Source organism: Perognathus longimembris, chromosome 11 (genome assembly GCF_023159225.1).
Source record: "Perognathus longimembris pacificus isolate PPM17 chromosome 11, ASM2315922v1, whole genome shotgun sequence".
Classification (NCBI taxonomy): domain Eukaryota; kingdom Metazoa; phylum Chordata; class Mammalia; order Rodentia; family Heteromyidae; genus Perognathus; species Perognathus longimembris.
The window spans coordinates 33383640-33395956 of NC_063171.1; the positions used below are offsets into that span (position 1 = coordinate 33383640).

At 40.6% G+C, this 12317-nt stretch overlaps 1 protein-coding gene across 6 annotated transcripts in view; it reads right to left on the reverse strand.

Annotated features, from left to right (window-relative positions):
- Positions 1-12317, reverse strand: part of Pbx1 (PBX homeobox 1) — a 293956-nt gene that overhangs the window by 100400 nt on the left and 181239 nt on the right. The window lies entirely within an intron of this gene.

The following is a 12317-nucleotide window of genomic DNA, read 5'->3' on the forward strand; positions in this document are numbered from 1 at the left end:
GCAAACTAATTACAAATCATTATGGCCAGCAGTTGTTCCATATATGACTTTGCCCTGTGAACTGAAAGCTGAAGACAAGGACTGTTTTACTCTACTTAGTGGACTTTGCTAGGAGCATGGGATGACTTCATAGTGCCTTTTAATTCATTTAACAAAGTTAGCAGAGTCCATGAGCATGGTGCCAGAAGCAACCAGCAGTTTTTCATACAGCGGCATTTCACACCAAGGTGAAGGGAATGTATCTGACTCACAGGGACAGGAGCTTCCCTGATACTCTAAAAACGGGATGGTTTTATAATCAGATACCTTCTGGCCCCTCCTGAATCAGTTCACTGCTCAAAGTCCCAGTTCATTTCCTCATTTGTAACCTGAGGAGTCTCATTTGGTCCCAGGATTGCTTTTATGAGTTAACACACATCAATTCATTGGAACAGAAACATTAATAAACATGATTGTAGTTTCAATAATGATAACGAAATTTACTGACCTAAAGATCATGTGGGATTTTGAGGAAGTTTTTCTTGTCAAATGGCATTTCACTATGCATTCCAAATGATATTAGATATTGATTTGTGGAGAACATTGCCACAAATAATCATCTTTTTTTTTCATGTGCGTAGACTATAGCTTTTTAGGCAAATTCCAATGCAATTATAAAGGCAAGATAATCAAAAAGAAAACTACAGCAGCAAATGAAACAAAATAAAATAATGAAATTGTAAAACTCAACATCTACAGTTGAAATAAAATATGGGGCAGTGGGGGCAGCATGATGAAGTTCCTCCTGACATTCTGGAGAGATGGGAAGAGCTCACTGATGAGAAATGTGGTTGCCCCACATTATCACAGCGTTAAGACATTAGAGCAGGAGGCATTGTCAAACATTCTATATGGAGCTGTCACCTAAGGACAATCACATTAACAGGCTAAAGTAATATATAACGTGAAATATTATACACAAGATATACAAACACACAAAATGTTCCCCTGTCATGAATAAACAGCCACTCTATTTACATCATATTCCTTAAGAAATACAAACCAGTGAAAGACAGCTACCAGCTATCAGGAACTCTGAGAGGCAATGGGCATGGAGAGGGTGACATTTTAAGCCACTGGGAGCAGCCGATCACCACAGCAGAGCCCTCCTGGCTTAGCTCATTGAGAAGATCAGGGCTAAAACTGTGTGCATACATATATATATATATATGTATGTATGTATGTTTATATATATATATGTATATGTGTACAAGTACTTACTTACTAACTTGGGTAGTTTCTCTTCCTGAACAGTTACTAAGAAGACAATGTCTGTACTGTGGTCACAAGGAGCCTTTAGGTTCTCAGACCACTAGCAAAAGAATGACCAAGAAGTTGATCATAAAAAAAAATTGTCATCATCCTATAAACCCTACCATTATGATTTAATTGGGAACTACCACCAAGGTGTCGTGTACATTCAGTAGCCACATACTAAAGAAATTCTGGGCACATAAAATTAACACTACTCAGGAGGCAGAGATGAGAAGTATGGTGGTTTAAGCCTGAAAGCCATGTGGTTTAGTCAAGTTGTGTGAACTTGTGTACCAAGGCTCATTTTCTTCTAAGTCAGCAGTTAATCTCAGAGACCTATAGGTGACTGGGAGATGTTCTAAGTTTCTACCCCATATTTAAACAAGGTTGGAAACAAAATCAGGAAGCAAAATTGGCAAAACATTGCCCATCTAACTAGGTGAGGGACAAAGTGAAATCAATCTTCAAAGTGAAAACATCTTCATAGCCACAAAATGTGAGGGAAGTTCAATCAATCAGTCAATCAATTGTGAGAAGCACAGTCACTGTTTTCCCACTTGCTTATAAATTCCAAGTCGACAGGTAAATCTATCCTTCCTCTAAGAGTGTCTATAGCTATGTATGAGTCCAATCTGTACTTATGAATTTGAAGTTGAGAGTTAAATACTCTCTAACTGAGTCCCACAAAATAAAGCCCAAGAAAACCAGCATGCTTTTATACTTGCCAAATGCATCTAAAAATAATGCTCGATATAACAATAAAAAATTTAAGTGACAGAATAATATACAATACATGACAAGGTTATCTTTTAAAATATCCCCAAACACACCAGACCCCAAAGCCTTTGGGCATGCGTGTAATACCTCCCTACAACACAGTTAAAATACGACTCATGTCTAATAAATATGTGCATACAAGATTAAATCATAAGCTCACATAATTATTATACACGTGTGTTCTATTTTTATATATTCATTTAGCAAACTAGGTAGACGTGTCTTTCTGTGAGGAAAAATTCTCAGCAATTTCCTGATTTCCAATGAGCCTCTAAGAAAGGCAAATCAAAGGAAGAACATTTTTTTAAGGGAAACAGAAGAGAATATTAGTTTTATTCAAGGTTTTTGAATAGATCATGTAGTTGTCACTAAAACAGCGACAAAAAATAGATACAAAAAAGAAAAAGGCAAGTAGGGGTGAGGTGGTTCATATTTTCAGAATACCTCCTTAGTGCAAACAAGAGTGAAGAAAATACCCTCAAACCAGCCCTACTTGCCTTCAAATGTCAGTGCCCCCATATCCTCTGAGGAGAAATGTAAATGTCCGAGGTGCAAGAGGCAGTTTGAACAACTCCTGCCATCAAGCTTGATTGTGTTATTCCAACTAAGCAGAGACAAAAAAGACAAATCTCACTCCCTATTTTCATTCATAATTGAACCTGGTCCAGAAGGATGGAGCTAGTGCCATCTGTATCGCAGGCTGCATTAGCAGCCGGGAGAATGAAATATTCAAATTACTCTAGGCTACCTCACATGGTGTCAGGGCCACAGACTGCCTTGCAACCAACATGGGAAGAACAAGAAAAGAAAGTTTGAGTTTATTTATTTAATATTTTAAAATTGCCATTGTCGGGGTGGGAGTTACCTAAACAAAGTGTTATTCTCAAAAAGAGAATGCATTCTAAAACATGCTAAAGAGAAAAATATATTTGAATTGATTTGTCATCTTCAAAAAAGTACAAAGAAGGAATAAAGAAGGAAGGTAGGAAAGAAAGGGAAAGGGAAGGAGGGAGGGAGGAAAGGAGGGAAGAAGGAAAGATTAAAGGAAGGAGAGGGAGAGGTGAGAAGAAGGAGAGAAGGGAAAAGGAAGGTAAGAAGAAGAGAAGAAAGAAATTGAAGGAAATGAGGGAGGGAGACAGAAAGAAAGAGGAAATGTGAAAGAGAAAGGAAACAAAAGAAGGAAGGAAGGAAGGAGGGAGGGAGAGGGGGAAAGGGAGGGAGGGAAGAAAGGAAAAAAGGGAGAATGAAGGAAGGAAGAAGGGAAGGAAGTCTGGAACATGTACCACTGTGGGTATAGGACACTCTTGCCCTGCGTTTCACTTCATGTAAATAAGGGGTACTAATTTTGGGGAGGGTGGAGTTGGAACTGCTCGTTCTGATACCGTTAATCAGGGTTGCTGAAATGGGTGACATGGTAAGTGGCTCTAGCCCCTAGCAGCAGTCAAGATGGAGTGACAGGCTCCATTTAAGATGTCACTGCACATAATAAAGTGTAAAACTATACTTAAAATAAACGAGATAGAAACAATAAACTTGACTCAGTATTTGAACTTTTACAGACACACGGAGACTGGAGGAGAAAGTGTGTGTGTGACTGTGTGCTTTGGGACTTTGCAAAGACCTCTGTTCCCTGCAGTGTCTTTATGGTGATAGCTTTTAGGGGGAATCTAGTTCAGTGCAGAGGGGTTCGAATGATCATATCTATCCTGTGAACTGGGCATCTCACTGGCTCATGGCCCAAATCCTCCAACTTCTCAGGAGCCACACCAAAAACGTGGGCCCAAAGGAACTTCTGTCCTCCCGAAGAGTGGCTGGAAGAGTAGTTTGGTACCCTCAACATCTATCTCAGGGAATCCCTCCAGGCTTCAGTTCTGTGTCCCCTGACTGTCCACGTGCATCCAGCTGCCCAGTTACAATGTTGTTTCATCTCTCCAGAAGGTTAAACACCATGTTGTCAAAGCTGGTTGGCCCCAAATTGGAATGATCTTATCCTCCCCCCCCCCCGCCCTTCTAGTCCCGGCAATTATTGCTACTCATGGGGGAGGATTCAATGTCAAACAAAATGTTTTCCTTATGTGTCTTGCTTCAAAAAGGGAAGGAAACAAAAGGAAAAGAAATCAGAAATGGGAGCCAGCAGACAAAACTCCTGAACCAGGAAATCAAGTTTCGATATCAGCCAATTGGGACCTTGTGTATTACACTTGGGGACTGTCATCTCAGGAGGTGACCCAGCTCTGGGAATCATGTATGAATGCCACACAGCTGGACAGAGCTTGGGATGAATCATTCCTTCTTTTTTGCCTGTCACCGCATGCCACTGGAATTTGAGTTCAGCCAGATTATAATTCATAGCCTGTTTCTATTGGCTCCTGCCCCTACCTTATGTGTAATTTGATTGTAAGGGATTTGAGGGTTGCTGTCTATGAAAATTATTTGATTGAAATGCAAAATACGTTAAATGAAAGCACAGAAATTCTAGTCATAGAGCTTGATGAATTTATACAAAGTACTTGCAACCCAAGATCCAGAATGGGGATCCAGGGGGGCGTCATAGCAGCGCTTGCAAGGCCCTGTCTCAACAGGTAGCCAGTATCCACAATGCTTTCTAAGCAAGAGTTGACTTATTGCCCTTTGAACTTAATTTTCCCTTACATTTCCTCATGGCTCCATTGGTCTGGACTTTCAGTGCCTTGGTCATTTATCAGGTACACGGGAAAACCTACTGTTTGCCAGGCACTAAGCTCTGTGAACACAGTAGGTACTATAGGCAGGCCCAGGGAATGGATGAACTGGAAAGAAAAAAAGGAACAGATTTCCTCCTCCCCCTCCCCCTCCCCCTCCTCCCCCTCCCCCTCCCCCTCCCCCTCCTCCCCCTCCCCCTCCTCCTCCTCCTCCTCCTCCATGTGCTGATAGTAAGAGAGAGTGAGGAAAATCAAGTCATGTAACTAGCACACTGAGGGGAGGCTGAGCATCCATTTATATTGACATGTCTGCTCTTGTCTTTACACTCAGCTAGGAGCTGAAAAGACCAGGAAAGGCTGTAGCATGGGCTGAGAGGGTGACAGTTAGAAATCAGCAAGAGTACAACAGGCTCTGCCTCCCCCCAGCCTCAGGCAGGGGCCACGAGACAGGGACCCGTATGTCATCTGCTCTGCCCTCCCCCCATCTGCAGAGCCAAGATCAATCTGTGGGACAGCACACATCTAAAAATCTGCCTCTTTGGAGTCTGCCTGCAGCTCTGCAATGTCACTTTTCACCAAGCCAAGCTGCAGTCACTCAGAGTGGGAGTTTTATTAGCCATAATCCATGACACCATGCACTGATATATTTAAGCAATAATGAACAAGAAAACAGTGGTTGTCTGAAGCATCCACTAAAGTGGTCAAAATAACCACCAGTGTTTTCTGAACACAAAGTTCCACTCACGGAACTGTGATTTTGTAAGAAAGGAAAATGACAATGATTTGTGGGGTGAAGTTAGAGGATTCAAGGAGAAAAATTTGCTGTGGAACATACAGTGCTATTCTAACTTGAGGGGCTTGTGAGGCAGGGTGGGCGTGTGAATGGGTCTTAGAAAATTGCATGCCAAACCAAAAAAATCTAGCTATACCAGAGCTGAGTCTGCTCCCCAGACCACAGAAAATTTCCTTCCTTCCTTCCTTCCTTCCTTCCTTCCTTTTTTCTCTGTCTCTTCCCCCACCTCTCTCTCTCTCTCTCTTTCTTTCTTTCTTTCTTTCTTTCTTTCTTTCTTTCTTTCTTTCTTTCTTTCTTTCTTTCTTTCTTTCTTTCTTTCTTGTCTCAGCCTTTTTGCTCAAGGCTAGTGCTCTATCACTTGAACCAGTTCTGGGTTTTTTTTTTTTAATTTTTTGCTTGTTAATTGGAGATAAGAGTCTCCTTAACTTTTCTGCCCGGGCTGGCTTTGAACCTCAATCTTCAGATCTCAACCTCCTGAGTAACTAGGATTATAGATGTGAGCCACTAGTGCCTGATTTAATATGCTATTTTAAGTTGTAAAACTATAAGTGTTTTGAGAAAAATATGAAGTACAGAGTACTTGCTCAATCTTAACAGGTCTAAATGGATCTGAAAGTTCATTTTGACCAGGCCACCAAAGATGCAAACAATCATCTTGGGTAACAGCCTGCACTAGCCTCATGGTTGGTTGGTTGATAAGCCCCTGGAAATTTTACTGGGTCAACCTAACCTAGTGTGGTTGCATTAATGGAAACATGCTGTGCTAGAAAATAGTAACAGCATGATCTAGAGGTTAAAAAAACAGGCCTGAATGAGCTTGGCAAGTGTCTTTTAGAAATCTTTCTTCTTTCTTCCTCTTTTTTTTCTTTTTTTTTTACATTACTTGTCAATACTCAATTGACTACAGGTGCAAAACACTGACTTCATTGGCTAAATATGTTAATGGCCAACATAATTTATATGATTAAAAGGGTGGGTGAGACAACACACTGTTCATTCAAGTCCCTAAACCTCTTTCAGTATTTTCAAAGTCAATACATTACACTGGCATTGTGGCTTATATTCTTTGCATCAAACCCTTTATGTTTCTAATTTGGTCAAACTTCAGACAATAACTGAAAATATTTCTTCAAGGATCAAATAATAGCTTATAATGGAATTCATGTAGAGTTTTCCTGGCCTAATGTAACAGAGCTAGGACTTGATTTCCCCAACGAGTTGCTATGTAAATATCAAATTTTAAATGTCATCTAGACTTGACAATTATTTTAATTATATGATCTTTTGCTACATTAAAATAGTAGACCTTTTCTGGATGCCTATGTCTATTCTCCCTCACTATATAGACGTTCATAGAATTTTATAAGCCTAAAAGTATTCATTTACGCACATATGTATATATGTATGTATATATATTCATATGCCTATATACATACCCATATACATGTATAAGGATACCCAAAGTTTATACTTCATATATTTCTTTCCTCCTTTGTTCTGCTAAACTCTAAATCCTATAATCTAAGAAATATGCCAGGAAAATTCCTAGTAATATTTTCCTCTATTGAGTAGATTTTACATTTCTGGGTGTGTATTCTTCTATCCTGAATCACATAAATGTGAAACTCTTTTTCCTATAACTATGTATGCAATGTTAGGGTATCTGGAGATCTTGTAGACAAGTGCATGTTTTAGAATCACAACAAAGAAAAAGTAATTATAATATGATTGTGAGCATATGTGCACAGCATTTCTGTGCACAAATGTGTAAATTATTATCTTTCTGGAAAAAAATCTTCTGATATGCAATACGCTTTACAGTGCTCAGATTAAAACTAGGCTTTTCTTTTAAAAATTAGGTTTCTAATGGAACCCACTATTTTCCTTAAGACTATGAAGATGAAAAAAATCAAAATGCCCTTTTGTGATAAGGATTTGGGTTACACAGGGCTGGGTTCAGGAGAAATGGGGGACCAGTCTTTGTGCTCGGCCATCCCTATGTAGTGCTATTCATGTAATATGACAATGATGGCTTACATCAAAAGGCACAGTGCAAATAATCCCCTTCTCCATGCCATACCAAAGCAAAAGCCAGCCCCCAAAACCAGGGGCAGTGTGCCAGCATACACGTTCCTTGTATGCCAGCTAGCTCTGTGTGGAGGGGAGAGCAAGGGAGGGTCTTTTTTTTTTTTCTCCCCTGAATTGGGTTTTACAATGAATGTTGACGGGCACCAGGAGGCTACCTTGGGCCCCCAGAGCCTTCTTAAAACCCTGGCAGTCTGCCAGGGGAGCTCCAACTTCGCAGCCCTGAGAAAGCCATGTTGGCAGCTTGTCAGGAGCCGGGGAGTTACATGGCGCCCTGGGGGTAATAATATTTTCCAGAACGCTCAAGCTAATAGTCCCATGATGGGTGATTCAAAGGACTGTAGGTATGTTCTTCCCTGTCCTCAGCCTTGGAACTCCCATCCATCTCTGCAAAGGGCCCAGTCATACCTTCTGACCTTCCTGGCAGCTGGGGATGCTCTCATTTGTTTTATCTTACTTCACTGTGTCATGCTCAAACCAAATTTGGTTTTCCCTTATTATCAGGCTTTGAATTCATTTTGCAAAGGGGGTGTGATGCACATACCTAGAGGCATTTTGAAACAGTACATTTTTTATAAGTTCTCATAAAAAATCAAAATCATGCATGCACACATAAAAGCATTTTTAAAATAGACACAAGATCAGTCGGATGCCTAGTTCACACAGGAGTCTCCAAAGATCAATGAATTGGACTCTCCTGTTGTTTTTCTCCGATGGTAGGGGGAGCAACTTGACAGGTGACTAGCTTTTTGTTCTTCCGCCAAAGGTCCAAGGAGAGAAGTTTGTTCAGATTTTCAAATTCCTCTTTAGCTTATCACATTCTAATCTCTAAATTAATAACTCCATCAAGATGGCTTTTAACTTTGGCATCACAATTCCCTATTATACAGCAATTTATAGGGCTTTCTATATGTCATTGATTTTAAAAAAGATAAAGTCAAGATAATCAAGTTCATTCTTTTAAGCTTCTAGACTGAAAAGAAAGAAAAGAAAGCAAACCACAATGTTACCTTGTAGGTGACTTAAATTTCTTTGGGCGGGGGGGGGGGCATAGGGCCCATGATATGTAGATCATAACACATTCTACAATAAAACATGCCTGTCAAAAGATTTCTACTGTCCTCGGATGCATTCCCCTCTCTTGTAGCACCCTCTCACCCACGCACGCCGCCTGCTGTGTTTAGGACAATAAACTGAATTTAGTTATTACCCCCAATGAAAAGTTAGGGTAGCCATGTCTCTTCACACAATGCCTTTTTTAGGCTGGGCAAAGCAACTGCACTGAAACCCACATACTGGTTAATGCCAGTTTTATGTGTTGAAACAAACCAGTCACTCTTTCTCCTGCTAAGCAGTTAAATTAGAGAGTATTCAATTAATAACAGCTGAATATTCTGTCACATTTAGGAAGATGTATGGTAAGACAAGCGAGTTGTGATGTATCTGACAGAAATGATAAAGGTTCTCCTGACACAGTCTGGCAGATACTTGGCTCCTACCGCGGCTCTTTCTCATGTTCTAAAACGTCAGCAGCACAGACCCAAGATCCAGCATGGGTTTCAAGAAAAGAAACACTCCGAAGTGAACAAGGAAGCCTTTGCCAAGTTCTCCAAAGGTGCCTGGTCTCTGCTTGTTCTCGCGAGCGCACAGAGCGGTGTTCCTGTCCCCAAGCCAGGAGGGCAACAGGGGTCCTTTGTCAGCTAGAGATCAGGACAGGCACCAAGGCCCCCACCTGCTTGATCCAACCATGTGGTCACACATACTTTCCCAAGTTCAGCCTTACAGGTCTAAGGGACATTGTTTTTCCTACTGCATACACACGAAACTGAAGGCAAAGGTTAGTGACCTGGTCTCCAGCATGCTCAACAGAAATGCCTTCTGTCGGGTACCTTTCCAGCCTGCTCCAGCCATCTTCAGAGGACCACAGGTTCTAATGACAATGTGCCTGCTCTTGTGTGCCTTGATCACATTCCTTCAGGAAAATGCCATTCTCCAATTGAAAAGGAAATAAAAGAGACCACAATGAAATTGCTAACATACGGAAAGTAATGGAACAATCTGTGACACAATTCCATTACACTCCTTCCCCCCCCTCAGTCCAGCCAACCACAATGGTGCTGAGAAGAGGTGTGAGGCTGGCTTCTAAGACGGAAGAGGTCAAGCTGCACAAGGTCTGTGCCCCATGAAAATGGGGCTAGCTGTATGGCACAAAGGCAGGATGCAGTCTCAAATTCCAAGGAATTCCTTTGCTAAACCCCAAATAGCAGATCATTAACTGGGGAACTAATGCTCCAAGACTAATGCAGAGAGGGAAGTATAAAGAAATTTGGCCAGTGAACAGCGTGAAGCAGCCACTGAAACCAGCACAGCTCCAACCTACAAACTCAACAGCAACCAACGGAAGATCAAGCATATTCAGACAGCCCTATTTTTTATGATGCATTTGACAAGAGGCTTTTCAACAGCACAGGCCAAGAGTTCCTGGTTTCATTTGTGGTGATTAGTTTCAAGATTGAGTTATACCATTGTGTGTGAGTGTGTGTGTGTGTGTGTGTGTGTGTGTGTGTGTGTATTTAAAAATATTTTTAAAATCTCAGAGCCATACATTGTATACTTTTTAAAAAACTATAAGAGGGGCTGGGAATATGGCCTAGTGGTAGAGTGCTTGCCCCACATACAAGAAGACCTGGGTTCGATTCCTCAAGACCACATACACAGAAAGCCAGAAGTGCTGTGGCTCACATGGTAGAGTGCTAGCTTTGAGCAAAAAGAAGGCAGGAACAGTGCTCAGGCCCTGAGTTCAAACCCCAGGTCTGGCAAATAAAAAACAAAAACAAAAACAAAACAAAACAACTATAAGAAACTTCAAACAAACTTCAAATAAGCCAATACTTGGTGTCCTCTTTCCCCCTTCTCTTTTCACTTTTCCTGATGACCTTTTGAGTACAGAAAAGGGTTTATTTCTGGAAGCATATTACAAGGTTCTGGTAATATTTACCATTCTTTCACCAGACCTATCAGCAGAAAATCTGAAAACATAACTATAACTCTATAACTCCTGTCTGCTAGTTAAGAACTCTACTTCAGATGGGACTCAGTGACTTTATGCCAGTAATCTTAGCTACTCAGAAGGCTGAGATGTAAGTATCATGGTTTGAAAACATCCCTGGCAAAAGAAGTCTATGAGATTCATTCTCCAGTTAATGAACAAAAAGCTAGAAATAGAGATGTAGCTTAAGTGGTAGAGTAAAAAAAGTAACAACCATAACAACAACAACAAAAAACAATCAAGCAAGAGTACAAGGCTCTGAGTTCAAGGCCCAGGACTGACACAAAAGAACATTATTGTTATAAGAAAAACAAACAAAAATACACTGGCTGTCAGGGATTTAATATGCATTTTCTCTAAGCAGAAAATACAAACCTAAGGGTAAATGGGCGAGCAAGAACCTCATCTCTTCAGCCCCCAATGGCTGAGGTGAAACTCTGCAAACACCACATCCCCCTCGGGGCTGTGTCCACTGATTCATAGCATTCCTTCCTCCATCCAAGATACCCCTTCCATTTTTCCATGTTCCATAAAATTATTATTATCGCCAACTTTCCCATCTACTTTATTGGCAAATGCCCTGGTTTAATAAAGCCCTTGTGGTATTTATGAGCAGAAGATCACTTTATTTCCTCATATAAGGAGGGACACGGTGGGGCAACAGGGTCTACCACTTAATTAGATTATATAACTGTCAAGAGTTGGTGAGGTTTGGAATTTATATTTCAATTAATATTTAATAGAGCTTAATTAGCAATGCCTCTGTCTCCTCCATCCATATCCGACTCCCCTCTTTTCCCCCCACTGAATTGTATTCTCCAATCTTGCTCTAGAATAGAAACCTGGCTCCCAGGCCAGGTGGTAGTAAGAAACCAGAAAACCATTCGTTGTTCTGGGAAATACATCTCCTGGCTACCCCAGTAAAGAAAGTTATGGGGAAAGGTGGGTCTCCTTAAGACTGCCATCTCTACCTGAATACTAAACCACTGAGGGCTGAGAAAAGATTTCAAGGGCCCTGAATGGCACGGCACACTAATCACCTGATTCCTGTCGCCCCAGGAAAGGTCCTACAGCACTCAAAAGAAATCTGTGTTGAACTACGTGACTGAAAACAGGTATAAGCAGCCAGCAGTTCTTAAATACTCAGTCTCATAAAACCTGAGGCCTCAAAGGAGCATTGATTCATGTAGTTTATATTGATTAATATTTATAATACTAGAAACTTGAAACTGGGTTTTTTGAATATATGTTGACTCATTTAAAACAACAAACCCCTTATACATTAACATAAATAATACATTTTTATGAAACACAATACTTTTGAAACCCAACCACTAGTGAGAAGAATAGTCTGTTTTCCATTTTTGCAAGTCTGAGGCAGTCTGACTTTATAAAAAAATCGGCAAAAATCATCTCATTTAAGATTCCATATTCAACCTGTGGTAGTAGCTTGCATCATGTAATCCTTAGAAAACTTTCTTGTACATTCATAAAAACTGGGAATAAAAACGCAAAAGTAGCATTATTATAATTAGCAACACTGTTTCAAATTTATAGTCTCCCAAATAGGAATTGGGGATCCTCAGACCTTCCTATGAAAATGGTAACTTCAGAGAACTTCAAAATATTTTAAGGACAC